General features: G+C 36.0%; 1 protein-coding gene and 1 non-coding gene across 4 annotated transcripts in view; both read right to left on the reverse strand.

Annotated features, from left to right (window-relative positions):
• ERC2 (ELKS/RAB6-interacting/CAST family member 2) overlaps nucleotides 1-19,239 on the reverse strand; it is a 1,176,444-nt gene that overhangs the window by 627,368 nt on the left and 529,837 nt on the right. The window lies entirely within an intron of this gene.
• LOC126014980 (U5 spliceosomal RNA) lies at nucleotides 6,302-6,417 on the reverse strand. The gene has a single exon (XR_007497894.1). It is a non-coding gene; the product is annotated as a U5 spliceosomal RNA (small nuclear RNA).

Genomic DNA, 19,239 nt, shown 5'->3' on the forward strand with positions numbered 1-19,239 from the left:
CACAAAAGGCCCTAAATAGTCTAAGCTTTCTAAGAGAAAATAAGTAAAACAAAGGTATTAGGCACCTGACTTCAAACTATATTAGAAACCAACAGTAATTAAAACAATGTGGTACTTACACAAAAAGAAGCACTAGGACAGAGTTCAAAAATAAACAAAAAAAAAAAACATTTATGAGCATGAAATTTATATATTTTCAAGTCTACCCACTATCTAACTTCAATCTGCCTCTTGACCTTATCCCTTGACTATGTTAATCTCCACTTTCTCTGGCTTGGCAATTATCTATTTTTTCCTCTTCCCTGAAATGCCACAGTGAGTGACTTATTCAATGCCAAATACTGTTCTCAATGTACTACTTTGTCGGTGATACATATTTATGGTATTTATATATACATATATTCATACTCATAAAATTTCATGATACTTTATTTCAATTAGTTCACTAACTCCATGATCATAGCTATTGATTTTTGTTTCATGACTTGCCTTTTCCTTGGAGGATCCAAGGGACAGGGAAACTCTCATTCTATTCTTACCAATCCATTAGACCATCTGTGTTAATTAATTTTAATAAATTGTTAACAAGAAATATTAAGTGTTCAGGTCATCTAGAATAATATATTTCTTTTTCTAAATTAGTTGTTACCCAAAAATCATGTAAAAATTCTTTGGGGGGGGGATTTGAGCCATATATGGCATAGCTCAGGGGCAGGCTTGGGGGACCATATGGGACTCCAGGGATCGAACCTGTGTTGGTCACGTGCAAGGCAAACATCCAACCCATTGTGCTATCACTTCAGCCCTGAGGTAAGAAAATCTTAGAAACTTTTACAGAGAAAAGAAAGCTCCTTTCTCACTCATTTTCCTTATGTATACAATAGAATTACTTGAGTACTTCTGAGCCTAAGATAAAACATACAATGGAGATTTCTTTACAGCTCAGAATGAGATATTTTCCTCCCTGTGACATAAGCTTAACTGGAACTCTGTTCTGCTTTTTCCAGAATGAATGCAACTTATGATTCATAGCCTTAATAGGGGCTTCAGGAAAATTTTCTAAGGCTCTTTTGGAACACAGATAAGTGCTAGAATGAAAACATTTACCAACAGATTAAGGTAGTTTCAACATTTCTATTACAAACTCCTATTTTCAGGAACTTCTATGATAAGATAGCAGTAAAACAATTCCAAACTGAAACTTGGCAAATAATGAGAGTCTGTCTTCACAGATGTTTTTAAGGAAAAGAGAAAAGTCTGACCTTTGGTCTCTTGTAAGTTACTGAATTGCCAACATAATTGACACACAACACACACACACACACACACACACATTTTTTAATGTTTTTTTTTTATTTTTAATGTAGAGAGAAAGTATACAGCTATTGCAAACAATTGATCATATATGAAAGTATCTAGGAAGATAAGGGAGATATGTTCAAAAAAGAGAATGTTTACTTCTATCAAAACAGTACCTCGGAGGGCAGAACTATAGTTCAGCTGGTAGAGCAATTGCCTTGCTCTCAGCTGAGCCAGATTTCATCCTTGGCATCCCATATGGTCCCCTAAGATTCTCTTATTTAAAGAAATGGAAAAGAAGTGTTGAAGTTACCCCTCAGCACCACTGGGTGTGGCCCAAGTACAAAACAAATAAACAAAAGTAGTACATTGGGCAGCCATTATTACTACACACATGATTAGTGGTAATGCTCAATCCCTGGTATTCTCCCATATACAAAGTGAATTTTGATGACTCTACCGCTGAAATGCCCAGTTTAACAACAAAGTATGCAATATGCAGTACACAGCAACCAAGAGTGCAACCCAAAACTAAAGGGTGAGATATCTGGCAAGCAGCACAAGAGTGCTCAAGTTCTGTCATTATAGAGGAACAAAAAATCAAAAGATAAAATACATTAGATAGATATAATAAATAGATAGATGATAGATAGATAGATAGATAGATAGATAGATAGATAGATAATATATGGGTAGATAGGTAGACGATAGGTAGGTCGGTAGGTAGGTAAGCAGGTAGGCAGGCAGACAGACAGATAGACAGACAAATAGGCAGGAAGATAGATAGATAGATAGATAGATAGATAGATAGATAGATAGATAGATAGATAGATAGATAGATAGATAGATAGATAGATACATAGATAGATAGATAGATAGATAGATAGATAGATAGATAGATAGATAGATAGATAGATAGATAGATAGATAGATAGATAGATAGATAGATAGATAGATAGATAGATAGATAGATAGATAGATAGATAGATAGATAGATAGATAGATGATAGATAGATAGAAATAGATGATAGACAGATAGATGATAGATAGATAGATAGATAGATAGATAGATAGATAGATAGATGATAGATGATAGACAGGCAGGCAGGCAGGCAGATAGACAAATAGGCAGGCAGATGGTAGACATACAGACAGGCATAAATATATAGATGATAGATAGATTAGATATATAATTATAGATAGATGAATGGATAGATAGATGGATGATAAATGATAGATAGCAGGTAGGCAGGCAGGTAGACAAGAGGGAGATATATAGATGGATGGATGTATAGATATATAGATAATAGATAATAGATAGATGGATGGATAGATAGGTAGATAGATAGATAGATAGATAGATAGGTAGATAGGTAGGTAGATAGATAGTGGATAGACAGATAGTAGATAGGTAGATGATAGGTAGGTCATGATAGGTAGTCAGGCAGGCAGACAGACTGATGGATAGACTGATAGTCAAACAGACTGACTGATAGATATATGATAGATAGATATAAAGATATAAAGATAGAGATAGGTAGATGATAGATAGTGTTTTAGTAAGATAAAAAATGAAATACAAATATAACCTGGTTGTATTTATCATCAGACTTCATATCCAAAGAATTTGGAAATAGAAACTCTAGATATAATAGAGAATAAATCATATTCTTTTAATTTTCTCACTGCACCAAAGAGAAGAAACAGACGTTAAAGACAGGGTAAAGCAGGCTGATCATTTTGTTTTAAGGAAATAAGCAATATGTTACACCATTCCAGCAATATGTCCTTGACCAGGATGGCAAAAGCCCAGCAAGAAAAATCCTACTGGACCCTAACCAAGACCAGTAGAACACTGTCATTATGTCCTATAGATAGTTTAATATGCATTACAGAGATTTTTATTTTTGCTCTGTGCTAAGCTGCAGGTTACTTTAAGCAATAAAAAAAGGACAACAAACTATAAACCATGTGACCACAGAGTTTCTGTTCAGAAGAAACTTTAGGCTTCAAATGAAAGACATCAACTCGAGGGCCAGTAGTAGGAAAAAAGACTGAAAAAGTGCAAGGTTTTTCAACTGTAGGCCAATTTCCAACTCACCACCTGTTTTTTGTAAACAAAATGTATTCACACTCAGACATGACTGTTCCTGTACATATCTTTCTACCTGTTGCACTACTATGAATGGTGGGATGGAGGAGTATTGACAGACACCATCTGGACCTTTTAGAACATATTTGAAAACTGTGCTGAAGTGGATTTAAGATTATATCTCTGTGCAACTTTAAGCATTTACTTAATCTCCTTGAGCCTCAGGTTCATCTACTATAAAATAGGATAATAATAGCCCCTGCCCATAGTGTAATGATGGAGGGAGGAAATAGGATGATGTGAAAGGACTTTAAGAGCTGGCATCTGAATTACATTTTTGGATAAATATGTAGTTGAATATAAAATTTTAAGATAATCCTTAACTTATGGATAAAAAGAGGGACTGAATATGTGTTCTTAAGGAAAGCAAAAGAGCAGAAGCAGGACTTTACTCCATCACACAGGTAAGGCAGAAATGATAAAAAAGGAAGGCAACAACTAGCAGGGCTGATATAACAGAAAAACTGCTAGGTTTTTTGTTTGTTTGTTTGTTTGTTTGTTTTGCAGACAAAAGAGGCAGCATGTTTCTGAAATGAAGGCTCCATTTTCTCATGTTTATCCAACTGAGACCTGTCTCCCACTCCAAGTTTTCAGGAAAGACTGCTAAAGGATATGGGTGGAACAGATGGAAATTACCAACTGTAAGGCATCCAGACAAAAGGTGGAATAGAGAACTTCTGGGGAGCACAGGCCTCTAGCAGGGTGTGGAATTGAAAATTTATGCTAAGGGTGGCTGAGTTATAGGTATCCAAAGTTCCATCAGAATAAAAATACAAACTACGTTCCTCATCTTACCATTATGATTACTGCTGTTGTTATCCTTTACTGACAACCTTGATTCCTATTGTCTTTTTGTCTCATGATCTCAGTCTAACCATTTGCAGGACCTCAGCTTCCTCATTGATTAAAAAAAAGGGATGGCATGATAATTGCTACCCTGATGACCCCAGAAGGTTATGTAGGGATTAAGTGGAAACACATGCCTTTAGAAAAATTGTGAACCTCATCCCAAAATAGTATAGCATCATCAAAAAGAAGTTGACTTTTTTTGTAAAATATTAACCATTGAATCCTTTTCGGCCAATACTTCAAAGATCCTAAAACAGTTTACATTTTATGCCCTCTGAATTCCAAGCAATAAAAATAGTAACCTAAGCAATGTTTCAGTGAGAAGAGTTTGATGGGCCAACTGTACCTATCCTATAAGCTGAGAACTTTTTTCCAAAGTGTGTCTTTAAACCATCTTTGAACTGTTCCTTAGAGTTCCATTAACTGCCATTACATTAAACTTTGCTCAAATCTAGCAATTGCATGTATGACCACTCTTTCTATTTGGTTTTTAGAGATAAGGTTATATTCTCCTGGGAAAAAATGAAATAATGTAAAACCATCTTTTAATAAAGTTGTCAACAGTATTTTTATTCTGTCCTAGAGTTCATAGATATTTATCCAGAAAATGGCAGATAGTTCCTACAGAGTAAAAGGTAGATTTTTCTCTGAACTGGAATTAAAAATAAAAATGAACAGAATATAAGAATGTTTTTCATACAGCATATAACTTGTGCATATTTTAAAAATCCACCCTGGCACTCTCTTCATAATAATTATATTTGACCCTTTACATAACAAATATAAAGTCTTCAAAATACAAATTCTGAAGAAAACCCATCTCAAACTGTTTTATTTTGAGGTAATATATGAATAAAATCTAGACTTAGAACATGGTAAGTCACAATAATGTTACTGAAAAATGCCTCTTATTGTAATGAATAGATTTTTAATTATTTATTAAATATTTATTAGGCCCCTTGTAAACAGAATGTCCACCATCTAATTTTAGCCCATAAAATTTCTATAGAAATATAGACATTTTATTATTTGTCAATTAAAAAAACTGAGCTTAAAAGTCAATAGAATCAAGAGACCTAAACTACAACAAGCTAAAAACAAAATGGACCTGTTAAACTAGTAGTCCAGGGGGCTAAAGGTGGAGGTATGGGTATGGAGGTATGGTGGAGGGAAGTCAACACTGATGGTGGGAATGGCCCTAATTCACTGTCACTGTATGTCTGAAATAAAGCTGTGAAAGGCTTGTAATTCACAATGGTCTCAATAAAAAGTTTTTTTAAAAAATGATAGATTGAAATAGAGAGAGAAGTAAAATATCTGCCTCACAGGCAGGCTGTTGGGAAGGGGGGGGGAACTGGGGACATTGGTGGCAGGAAATGTACACTGGTGAATGGCAATATACATTGTAGGACTGAAACTCCATCATAAATTTTTTTAAACTTGATTGATTGATTGATTGATTTAATCGTTTTTGGGCCACATCTGGTGGTACTCAGGGGTCACTCTTGACCCTGCACTTAGAAATTGCCCCTAGCAGGCTGGAGTACCACATGGGATGCCAAAAATCGTACAAGGTCCCTCCCAGTTCAGCCACATGCAAGGCAAATGCCCTACCACTGTGCTATCTCTTCAGACCCTATCAGGAAAATTTTTGTAAGCATGATTTTAAATAAAATTAAAAAATTAAAAATTAAACTGCAAAAAATCCTGGATATTTCTTTCTTTCTTCCTTCCTTTTTTGTTTTTAAGTAAAACAAGGTGGTCTTTATTGAATGGAAACTTGCTTAGTAAGATATAAGAAAAGTGAAAGAGGGAAATTGTGTTTAAAAGAAAAGTCAGGTTTCTCCAAAGTAAAAATAAGCAAGCAAAGAAAAAGAGATAAGCAGATGAAATAAGCATTTAACAGAGATGGACCAACTGTACCTATCCTATAAGCTGAGAACTTCAAGTCATGGACTTGAAGAGCAAGCTTTCCTGTTCCACTATAGACAGAAATAATGTAGCTTCATTGAATCAAGGCCTCACAAAATTGGATTGAAACTCAAAATTGTTCCTCTCCACAAAAATATGTAATAAAAAGTGAAAGATTTATATGATCTGAAGAGAAACCAGAGCATAGAAACTAAGGATTAATGTGGTCAAGTAACTGGACAAAAATCTATTTAGTTGGAAGATTTTTTTTTTTTGGACTTTGATACTCAGGAATTACTCCTGGCTAAGCGCTCAGAAATCGCCCCTGGCTTGGGGGAATCATATGGGACGCTGGGGGATGAAACGGCTGTCCTTCCTTGGCTAGCGCTTGCAAGGCAGACACCTTACCTCTAGCGCCACCTCACCGGCCCCTAGTTAGAAGAGCAGGGAAAGCCTCTTCAACAAGTGGTGTTGGCACAACTGGCTAGCCACTTGCAAAAAATTGAACTTAGACCCCCAGCTAACATCATGTACGAAGGTAAAATCCAAATGAATTAAAGACCTCGATATCAGACCCAAAACCATAAGATATATAGAACAACACATAGGCAAAATACTCCAGGACATTGAGAATACAGGCATCTTCAAGGAGGAAAGTGCACTCTCCAAGCAAGTGAAAGCAGAGATTAACAGATGGGAATATATTAAACTGAGAAGCTTCTGCACCTCAAAGGATATAGTGCCCAGGATACAAGAGCCACCCACTGAGTCGGAGAAACTATTCACCCAATACCCATCACACAAGGGGCTAATCTCCAAAATATACAAGGCACTGACAGAACTTTACAAGAAAAAAACATCTAATCCCATCAAAAAATGGGGAGAAGAAATGAACAAACACTTTGACAAAGAAGAAATACAAATGGCCAAAAGACACATGAAAAAATGCTCCACATCACTAATCATCAGGGAGATGCAAATCAAAACAACAATGAGATACCACCTCACACCACAGAGAATGGCACACATCACAAAGAATGAGAATAAACAGTGTTGGCAGAGATGTGGAGAGAAAGGAACTCTTATATACTGCTGGTGGGAATGCCGTCTAGTTCAACCTTTGTGGAAAGCAATATGGAGATTCCTCCAAAAACTGGAAATCGAGCTCCCATACGATCCAGCTATACCACTCCTAGGAATATACCCTAGGAACACAAAAATACAATACAAAAACCCCTTCCTTACACCTATATTCATTGCAGCACTATTTACCATAGCAAGACTCTGGAAACAACCAAGATGCCCTTCAACAGACGAATGGCTAAAGAAACTGTGGTATATATACACAATGGAATATTATGCAGCTGCCAGGAGAGATGAAGTCATGAAATTTTCCTATACATGGATGTACACGGAATCTATTATGCTAAGTGAAATAAGTCAGAGAGAGAGAGAGAGAGAGAGAGAGAGAGAGAGAGAAACGCAGAATGGTCTCACTCATCTATGGGTTTTAAGAAAAATGAAAGACATTCTTGCAATAATAATTTTCAGGCACAAAAGAGAAAAGAGCTGGAAGTTCCAGCTCACCTCAAGAAGCTCACCACAAAGAGTGATGAGTTTAGTTAGAGAAATAACTACATTTTGAACTGTCCTAATATTGAGAGTGTATGAGGGAAATGAAGAGCCTGTTTAGAGTACAGGCGTGGGTCAGGTGGGGAGGAGGGAGACTTGGGACATTTGTGATAGGAATGTTGCACTGATGATGGGTGGTGTTCTTTACATGGGTGAAGCCCAAACACAATCATGTATGTAATCAATGTGTTTAAATAAAATAAAAAAAGAAGATTATTGACTCAATGTTCTGCCTATATATTTTAGAATAACAGTTAAAATCAAGTGGTTTTGCTTATAACCAAGTAAACATCTTGAATAAAAATGGGTACAGTAGAATTACTAAAAGCCTGTTTTCAAGATGCTTCAATTTTTAATATATTATTCAAAATTGCCATCATGTTCCAAGTTAATACATTTTTGCCACCCCTTTCCCCCACTTTTTTTTAAAAAAATATATTAAATTATTGAGAATGTATTGATAAAATATTCCTATTTTTCCGTTTCCTTTCATTTATGTCTAATAAAACATAGGACCATTGGTACCATGGAAACAGACAATTGTGCACTGCAGACTTATGTTACAGCTTCCACTCATCAGATACAAAGCTTAGCCCTGTCATTGATAAATTGCCTAGAAATGGGAAAACCTTCCAACCCCAAGACATTGGCCCGGTTTTTTTCCCAAATGAAGATCCAACACAGCTCCCTACAACACACCAGGAACCAAATTCCACCAAGGAAATTCCTAATACTTCTCTGGCACCAACTTGTGACAGGTTGATACAACAAGCTGACAATGAGGAATCAACAAAAACTTGATCTAAGAGCAGGTTGCCATATTGCATCAACTAATGGTAAGATGAAATTAGAAGACACGCTGTCCTTTGTTTGATCTGTGCAAAAACCAAGATCACTAATTACAGAAGACCGACTATGACAACCACAACTGGTCAGAAGTTTAACTGGGACCAATAAGAAAGATCCTAGCCTAGGCTTTGGCCTAGGATTTGTAGGAAAACCAAGATCTCTAATTCCAGAGTTCTGACTTTGACAACTGTGACTAAGCACAACTTCTAGTGCCATAATGAAAGAGTCTATCCTAGGCTTCAACCTAGGATCTGTGCAAAAACCAAGATCATTCATTACAGAAGACTGACTACAACAAACTTGATGGAATAGATTTTCTAGAACCATAACGAAAGAGTCTATCCTAGACTTTGCCCTTTGACCCTTTGATATACCAAGATCTCTAGCTAAAGAGAATGGATTTTTATCATCCACAACTGAGCAGAAAGTTTCCTATAAAAAGACTTTGAGGTTTGAGAATGAGTATGGAGTCCTTAGTTGCTCCCATAACAGTATACTTCAAGGGTGGAGAAACTCTGTACTTCTTAGGCCAAGGGAATTCCCTCTAACTTCCCCAATACTTATTGTGCCTATGCAAAAAAACAAACAAACAACAACAACAGCAACCAAAAACCCTCAAAGCATTGCCACATCAGCCCTTCAATTATTTTTCTTTTCTTTCTTGTAGTTGTGGTTTTGGTGATGTTTTTGTTGTTGTTGTTGTTGATGCCACTGTGCTTTTTGTCATTGCTTGTTTTTATTTGTTTCATTTGTTTATTTGTTTTAATCTGATTTGTTTTGTTTTTCCTTTTCTTCTTTCCTTTCTTATTCTGAATTGATATTAATAGTCTCTAGACAAATTCCTTCCAACTTTTTTTTAATTTATTTTCTTTTTCCAACAGAACCACAGAACTTGAATCATCTTGTTCTCCCTCATAAATTGAGGGGGGAAAAAATAAATAGATGGTACCAGGAGCAACCAGTTGTATGAACAATGAGTGGAAATAAAAAATGATCAGACTTAAGCACAAAATCCAAAGTCATTGGATTGATACCAGAATTGATACCGAATCTACAACAAGCTATATACAAAAAAAGATTTGTGACACTAGCAGTCCATGGGGCAAAGGGTGGAGGTAGGGGATACATGCTGGGAACAGGGATGGAGGGAGGGATGGAGGGAATGGCCCTAATTCATTGTCACTATGTACCTTAAATATTACTGTGAAATACTTGTAATTCACTTTGATCACAATAAAAATTATTTTTTAAAAATGAGTTCCAAATAATTACTAAAAGCCTGTTTTCAAGATCCTTTAATTTTTAATACATTATTCAAAATTGCCATCATGTTCCAGGTACATACCTTTTTATAAAAAATAATAAATTAAGATTTGACAGAGCTCATAACTCTCCTGAATATTCAATGTAGTTCAGTATTCCAATACAAAAGCCTGTTTTCAAGATGTTTCAATTTTTAATACATTATTCAAAATTGCCCTCATGTTCCAGGTATATACACCTTATTTTTTGCTCTTTTAGACACACCTGACCATAAGATGCACATAGATTTTAGATGTTCTCCTCCTCCCCTGCACACAGGCTTTAGATCCAGGGGCATTGGCTCTATATAAGACATATTTTGGAGGAGAGAAAGGTGTGTCTTATGGTACAAAAAATACGGATACCTTTTTTTAATAAAATAAATATGACAGAACTCATATCCCTCTTGGATGTACAATGCAATATAATATTCCAGCACAGAGTTTCAAAAGACAAGACTAGTGTTGGATTTTAGTATTTGTTACCTCAGGCAAGACACAAGCCATCTGTGTATAAACTATCAGAGTCCCACTAAAAGTTAAGCTGAAATGCCAAACATGGCAACCTGGGCCCCTTTAAGCAACATCTGCTAAAAAGTTTGCCTCTCTCCACCAGCCTGCAAAAGGAACATGATATGCTTTCCTGAGTAGGGTAGGTCAAGGGACAACCTGAGCTGGTGTATGGTAGGTAGATGGCGGTATTTCGTGATGGGAAGGGCCCACTCAGGGAGAAAAGACAGGCATCACCATTGTTTCAGAGATTTTTCTCTCCCAGCAGAAAAGCAAATGAAGCAAGTTATTTCCATTCCTTCTAAGGAATTATATCATATCTTTTATACAATAAAATTCATGTAAACTGTGATGGTTTGATTATGTTTAACACTGTAAATTTTATTGCAATTTGTGGCCGAATACATGTACGTCTGTTTTATTATATATAACTTTAACTTTTATCGTCCAGAGGAAACTTGACTTAAAAATTTTTTGCTTATCAAATTTTCACTGAAGGGCTGGATCAAGTTCTCTTTAACATTAGACTGTCCACAGACAGACAGATATAAGATACAAGAGATATAAGGTATAAAGTAAAAGATAGAAGATATGAGAGGCTAGTTTCAAAGGTGCCACTTTTAAGGAGCTCCCTCATTGACTCATTTCAGTTGTAGGAACTCTTTATTTTCAGTGAATTTCATTCCTTCTTTTGTATTTGGTACACCCAGATTTGAAAGTAGCCAAGTTATAATCTATCTCTATTGCCTACATTTCAAAAACAATAACAATTTAGACTCTGGGGGCTTTATCTTTTCTTTTATTCTTTTAATTTTACTTATATTCTAGATAGGGGTTTCCACCTTTTTGGGGTTTTTTTTCTTTTATTTGGGGGGGTCACACCCGGCAGCACTCAGGGTTTACTCCTGGATCTCTGTTCAGAAATAGCTCCTGATAGGCACGGGAACCATAGGGGATACCGGGATTCAAACCACTGTTGGTTCAGGGTTGGCCACTTGCAAGGCAAACACCCTACCGCTGCTCTATCTCCCCAGCCCCAAGTTCCCACCTTTTTTCATAGAACCATAGAACTTGAATCACTTTGTTCTGACACATATTTCTATGTCTTCCTACAAATTGCGAAAGAAAGAAAAAAATGTGGATGGAGCCCAGGAGCCAAGCAGTCTCAGGAACATTGAGCGGAAAAATAAAATTAAAAAAGGCTAGCTCTAAATACCCAAGCCAAAGTCAACAACAATAAAATCAAGAGAACCAAACTAGAACAAGCTAAACACAAAATGGACCTGTTACAATAGTAGTCCAGAGGGCAAAGGGGGTAGGTATGGGATGCATGATGGAAGCTAGGGTGGAGGGAAGTAAACACTGGTGGGAATGGCCCTATTTAATTTCACTGAATGCCTGAAATACAACTGTGAATAATAATAATTCACAATGGTCTCAATAAATTTTTAAATGGCAATAAACTTTTTCTTGTAGCCTGAGATGGCATCATAAAAAATACAATATTTAACTTTTGCAAAATTTACCATCCCCCAAAACTATACGAACCTGAGAATACAGTGGCATTATATGAAAGGCAACTAACAAGAGGGAATGGGCATCAACTTCAGCATTATTCACTTCCCAGTAACTTTGTCTCTGATCAGTGATTATTTCTGATCAGTGAGAACAAATATGTATTGAGAAACATCAAGAAAACAATGAGTAATTCTGCCTTACTGGGTCAAGGCCTTAACTATTTGTCATATGACATGCTCATTTACCAGGATACATATAATTTTGAAAGCTTGTCTCTACAGAACATAAAGATTGGTATGTACCATTCCTAAGAGATAATTTATACTGGATCCCAAAGCAGAGTAAAGAAGGCATGAAACATCATTGGGTTTTAGTGGTTTCCTCACTAGATAAGAATGTCTGAAAGCTATTCGAGGGTGTTTATTGTTCCAAATGAATTTCAAAAGTGTCTGATCCACTTCTTTGAAGAATGTCATGGGTATCTTTAGAGGGATGGCATTAAATCTGTATAATGCCTTGGGGAGTATTGACATTTTGATGATGTTAATCCTGCCAATCCATGAGCAGGGTATGCGTTTCCATTTCCGTGTGTCCTCTCTTATTTCTTGGAGCAGAGTTTTATAGTTTTCTTTGTATAGGTCCTTCACATATTTAGTCAAGTTGATTCCAAGATACTTGAGTTTGTGTGGCACTATTGTGAATGGGGTTGTTTTCTTAATGTCCATTTCATCCTTATTACTATTGGTATATAGAAAGGCCATTGATTTTTGTGTGTTAATTTTGTAGCCTGCCACCTTGCTATATGAGTCTATTGTTTCTAGAAGCTTTTTGATAGAGTCTTTAGGGTTTTCTAAGTAGAGTATCATGTCATCTGCAAACAGTGAGAGCTTGACTTCTTCCTTTCCTATCTGGATTCCCTTGATATCCTTTTCTTGCCTAATCGCTATAGCAAGTACTTCCAGTGCTATGTTGAATAGGAGTGGTGAGAGAGGACAGCCTTGTCTTGTGCCAGAATTTAGAGGGAAGGCTTTCAGTTTTTCTCCATTGAGGATAATATTTGCCACTGGCTTGTGGTAGATGGCCTTCACTATATTGAGAAAGGTTCCCTCCATTCCCATCTTGCTGAGAGTTTTGATCAAGAATGGGTGTTGGACCTTATCAAATGCTTTCTCTGCATCTATTGATATGATCATGTGGTTTTTATTTTTCTTGTTATTGATGTTGTGTATTATGTTGATAGATTTACGGATGTTAAACCAGCCTTGCATTCCTGGGATAAAACCTACTTGATCGTAGTGGATGATCTTCTTAACGAGGCATTGAATCCTATTTGCCAGGATTTTGTTGAGGATCTTTGCATCTGCATTCTTCAGTGATATTGGTCTGTAATTTTCTTTTTTGGTAGCGTCTCTGTCTGGTTTAGGTATCAAGGTGATGTTGGCTTTATAAAAGCTATTTGGAAGTGTTTCTGTTTGTTCAATTTCATGAAAGAGTCTTGCCAAGATTGGCAGTAGTTCCTCTTGGAAAGTTTGATAGAATTCATTAGTGAATCCATCTGGACCTGGGAGAGAATGAAGTCATGAAATTTTCCTATACATGGATGTACATGGAATCTATTATGCTGAGTGAAATAAGTCAGAGAGAGAGAGAAAAATGCAGAATGGTCTCACTCATCTATGGGTTTTAAGAAAAATGAAAGACACACTTGTAATAATAATTTTCAGACACAAAAGAGAAAAGAGCTGGAAGTTCAGCTCACCTCAGGAAGCTCACCACAAAGAGTGATGAGTTTAGTTAGGGAAATAACTACATTTTGAACTGTCCTAATAATGAGAATGTATGAGGAAAATGGAGAGCCTGTCTAGAGTACAGGCGGGGGTCGGGTGGGACGAAGGGAGACTTGGGACATTGGTGATGGGAATGTTGCACTGGTGATGGGTGGTGTTCTTTACATGACTGAAACCCAAACACAATCATGTATGTAATTAAGGTGTTTAAATAAATTAAAAAAAAAAAAAGAATGTCTGAAAGCTTCCTCTGACTTCATGATTTTTTTCCATGAAACCAAAGAAAAGTAGTTCTCACAAGAGAGTGGAAGTATTTTAATTCAAAGACCCTAATACTAGCCATCTCATAGAAGAGAAAAGTGCAAATCCACAACATTGACCAGGTCATGTCCTTTATTTTTCATGGAGTACATCTGTTCCTAGTGTAGATTTTATGAGTTGGCATCTCTTAGGGTCATCAGCTTTTTTTAATAACTGGCCATTGCTTAATATGACTTCAATAGAAATTAGAAGGCACTAATGTGGAAAGCCCTCTTGGCTTCTGGTCTCAATCCTGCACTCATAATATGAGTTGATAAACATAGAAACTTAGGCAAGAATAAAGATGTCTATTCTAATTATTTGATTAATAATGTTCCTAAAGAATGGATTCAATAGGTGCTCGAAACTATACTGGGCCTATTTACTCATTGTTTCATAATGTCTCAGAACTTTCCTAAAAGATGTGACTAGAATAATGTTTATTGCAGGGACTGAGGAAAAGGTACCAAGGAAGCTAAAGGTCTAAAGTATGGACTCAGAAACAAAATAAATAAATAAATAAATAAACAATCAAACAAATAAATAAGCCACAATTTAACCCTGGTTGTTTTCTTTTGTTTTTCTTTCTTATGGGGCTTCCACTTGAGCCCCATAAATATTAAATATTTATCTCTCCTTCCTTTCCTTCCAACTCCCTTCCACATATCCTTAATCATGACTAATAGATCTTACCACATTTTTAAATTTTATATTTTATTTAATATATATAAATAATAACATACACAACATAAAATTTGCCATTTTACTCATTTTTTCTTGTTTTCTTTATGTCACACTCAGCATTGCTCAGGGGTTACTCCTGATTCTATGCTCAGAAATCGCTCTGGCATGCTCAAGGGACCATATGGGATGCCAGGATTCGCACCAGTATCCTTCTGTAAGCAAGGCAAATGCCCTACCTCAATGCTATCTCTCCGGCCCCCATTTTACTCATTTTTAAAATGTATTCTTCATAAATTTCCAGTGTCACACAGTCATCACCATTTTCCATCTTCAGGACTTTTACCATCTCGTACAACTGCAATTGTGAACCAATAAAATTTAACAATTTTAAAATTTTAAGCATTTAAATGTTTCTTTATATTATGATTACACATATTTTTCTCTAAATTCTAGTTACCAGGAATCCTCATAGTCATGTACTCAATATTGTCTTCAGAGATACTCTATCAATTATAAATTCATATTTTAATTTATATTGTATTTTGCAATTTCTATAATCAGTTTCCCTTAAATTATAATTTCTAATACCTAAACATATACTCCAGGAGTGACTGAAAAACCCTCCTGAATGCATACCTCCCCTTTACCTTTATATTATTGTAATATTTTGAGTTTAAGGGTCACACCCATCTGTGTTTAGGGCTTCTGGTTCTGAGCTCTGGAATCTTTCCTGGTGGATGGAGCTCAAGGAACCAAATGTTCTGGGGACTGAACCTAGATCAGTTGTGTGCAAAATAAACACCTTATCTACTGTACTATCTCTTCAGTCTTCCCCTTTACATTTTTACACAGAAAAGATTACTTGAAAGGTCAGATATATACACTCATAAATGATTTCTACATACTTGCTTCAAGGTCTAATCTTGGTAAATTTGTAAAGTTCAAGATGTTTCACCTTCAGATTCCTTAAATTTCTGTTAATCATCAGATTAGGGACCATGTCCTTAATATCTAGCAAGTGCTTCACCAACTTTGCCCCCCTCAATCACTTCTCTTTTTTAAAAACTTTTTTTAAAAAGTTTTGGGGGGCCGGAGAGATAGCATGGAGGTAAAGCATTTGCCTTGCATGCAGAAGGTCGGTGGTTCGAATCCTGGCATCCCCTGAGTGTGCCAGGAGCGATTTCTGAGCATAGAGCCAGGAGTAACCCCTGAGCACTGCCGGGTGTGGCCCAAAAACCAAAACTAAAAAAAAAATAGTTTATTTATTAATATATTTATTGTTTTATTTATTGGTTTGGGCCACACCCAGCGATGCTCAGGGGTTACTCCTGGGTCTGTGCTCAGAAATTGCTCCTGGAAAGCTTGGGGAACCATATGTAATGCCAGAAATCAAACCTGATCTGTCCAGGGTTGGCCACATGTGAGGCAAATGCCCTATCACTCTGCTATCTCTCCATTTCTACAATCACTTCTCTAGATAGTCAAAGCTCTTAAGTCCTCTGATTCAAGATGATATTTATTTTTTTATATCTGCATGGCTGATTAATATGTCTAGATATTTGGCAAGTAGTTTAGATTTTTTAATGTTTATATGTATGTGGCTTATATGTAACATATAAAGCTTATATAATATTTACATAATATATTAGATTAACATTTAAATGCTTTCTGACTAAGCATATTGCTCAGTAAGAAATTAGGTGGACTTGATCTAATTAATGGCAGCCAGGATGAATAAGTGAATGATGTTCCCCCACCAGGAGAGAATTCCCCAGTTGGCTACCATTGTATTTTATTTGCTGCTCTCTTCTGAGCCTTCACTATGCAGTCTCCTCCATCAGATTTTAGATTTGCTAAACTTCCACAATCACGTGAAATGCTTGCTTAAAATACATGACTTTCTATGTATGTATATACAACACATTGGTTTTGCATATCAGGAGAATTCAGGGTCTTCCTCGCTTCCTTGGGCCAAGAATCAGTGAGGGAAATATGAAAAGGCATGAAGTTCAAAAGTTTCTTTGAATTTTGAATAAGTAGGTGAGTGATTTGGGAAAATTTACTCCCGCTCTCTCATTTTCATATTTCTTCACTTGGACAATGAAACACCTTGAGGCTAAGAGAGTCTCATTTAATTACCATTTTTTCCCAAAGATCTTCTCAGAAATTTAGGAGAGCTGGTCTTAATTTTCTGTATGTAAGTTTTATTTTTGGTTTTGTGTTGGGGAGGATTGGTGGGGTTACCATAAATCATAGTAGTTGCATCACAATTCTCTTATCTTGTAGGACAAAAATTCTACTTTAATAAAAATATTTTTATTAAAATAGGACTCTCATTTCAGTTTATCTGATTCTAGTATTTCATTGTCCTATTTTGCAACCAGGTAAGTTGTAGATAACCCATAGCAATAAAAGTATTTTCTATATACATACAAATTCTGACCTGTCCAGTAAAGGTTTTATTGGCTTACCCCAGACTCCTGGGGGAAAACAGTCTTGTCTTCATCTGCACATTAATTTCAGAACTTTTTTAACTGTAAAAGTGTTTGTTCTTCAGGTTTGCATCAACCTTAATTTCTGCCTTATTCCTCTATTAGTTAGTGAGTTAAGAAATAAGCCTTAGCATATATTCAATTTATAACTGTACCTAATTATGATTTACTGATTTTTAACTAATATTAACTATATTCTGTTTGGTCTACCTTTAGAAATATATTAAATACATTTGAGGTGTTTGTGAAACAAAAGAAAAACTCAATGAATGCAAGTTTCCATGAAACATGGGGATAATATATGCATAGACAGATTAAAAATCAAGCTATATCAGTTTATAATCTGTTGCTTCTTTTGGCTGGCTGCATTCCTGATGACAATTCTCTTTCCCATATGAAAAATAGACAAAACCTCCCACTCAAGGGTTGCCAACACAAGTATAAAATAATAATAATTCATAAAAAGACTTTGTACCATGCATGGAAACATTGTGAATATTTAATAAATTGTACCAACTGTCATTTCTAAGCATGTTGATCATATGAGCAATTCTAACTTTCAGAACCCAGGTATCCCCCTACCCAACAGGTGTTTCCAAAAGGCGATTGACCAGAGTGAAGACCACAATAGTACCAATACCTTCAGTCTGCTAAGCTTGACAAAGTATGTTATCCATTCTTCCAGACCACTGCAGGAGATGTTACAGCCTGACCTTCTATTGATCCCAACATTGTCCCAATGGACCTTGTTCTACTGTAATTTATTACAACAGCCAAATTGAATCCACATGACAGTGCTCAGAGCCAATTCTCCGTGAGGCTCTCCCCATCCCCTGCCCCTCCCCCTGCACCCCCCAAAGATCAGTGGAGACACTGAATTAGATGATTTACTCAATTCCAGATATTACAACTATTGAATTCCTTTCTTTAATCTTGCAAGTCTACCTAGAAAAGCGATAAAGATGGCCTGGCATGATTTGTTCTGTGCTCTCGTAAATTTATTATTAATGTGGAGCCAGTAACCTTCACTTGCCTGCTCAATTCTTCCCAGCCATGGTCTTTATCTTGAGGAATTCAAGTTGCTTGTTGCTACTGACATCTCTTATATTCTTCAAGTCTTTATTCACAGTTAGAAAGAGGCGAGTCCAGAAAGATAGCTCTCTGGCTAAAACATTGCTGCACATAAATAACAATAGAACTGAGTGGATTCTACACGAAAGATTGCCAAACTATGTCTGGGCAAATTAGTGCCTCCATGCATTGTAAGGTCATTTCCAAAGCTAAAATTGACACTCTTGACTTTTCCTTCAATTCAGCACAGGCATGTTGTCTTAGGGCCTTTTCCTGTCACAGCTCAAAGTTGTTATAAGCACTTCGGACATTGTTTTCTACCTTCTTTTTCTCTAAGGGCTAAATTTATCCATATTGACACTCCAATTGAGGGACTTATCTAACTGAACAAGTTTGTCAACTACCATAACACTTAGAACTGTCTCTGTTTAGTTCTCATATCTTCAATGCATTTTAGACTCTATACAAGGAGGAAGCAGACTATAAAGAATGAATTATTCAAAGAAAAAAATATCTAGCTTCAAATTACAAGTCAAAGTCTGTGGCAATTCTGTAAAAAATATAAACTTACATATAAATATATAATAAATGATTAAAATATAAGTGGAAATAAAATACCAAACCAAAGACATAATTATAGTTTTGAGTGTTCAGGGCCAGTGTGGTTAGGGCTTTGCATGCAGCAGGCCTAGGTTCAATTCCCTACATCCCATATCATTCCCTGTGCCCTCTAGGAATGACCTGTACATGCAAGTTTACCAAAAATCTAAGTAAAGTTATTGTAAGTAGAGAAAATAGATAAATTCTCTTGATTCTTAGTTAAATTCTATATCTATGACAATCAACTTCTATAAAAATAGTTTAAAGGGGAAGTCAGAGAAATA

Source organism: Suncus etruscus, chromosome 7 (assembly GCF_024139225.1).
Source record: "Suncus etruscus isolate mSunEtr1 chromosome 7, mSunEtr1.pri.cur, whole genome shotgun sequence".
NCBI lineage: Eukaryota > Metazoa > Chordata > Mammalia > Eulipotyphla > Soricidae > Suncus > Suncus etruscus.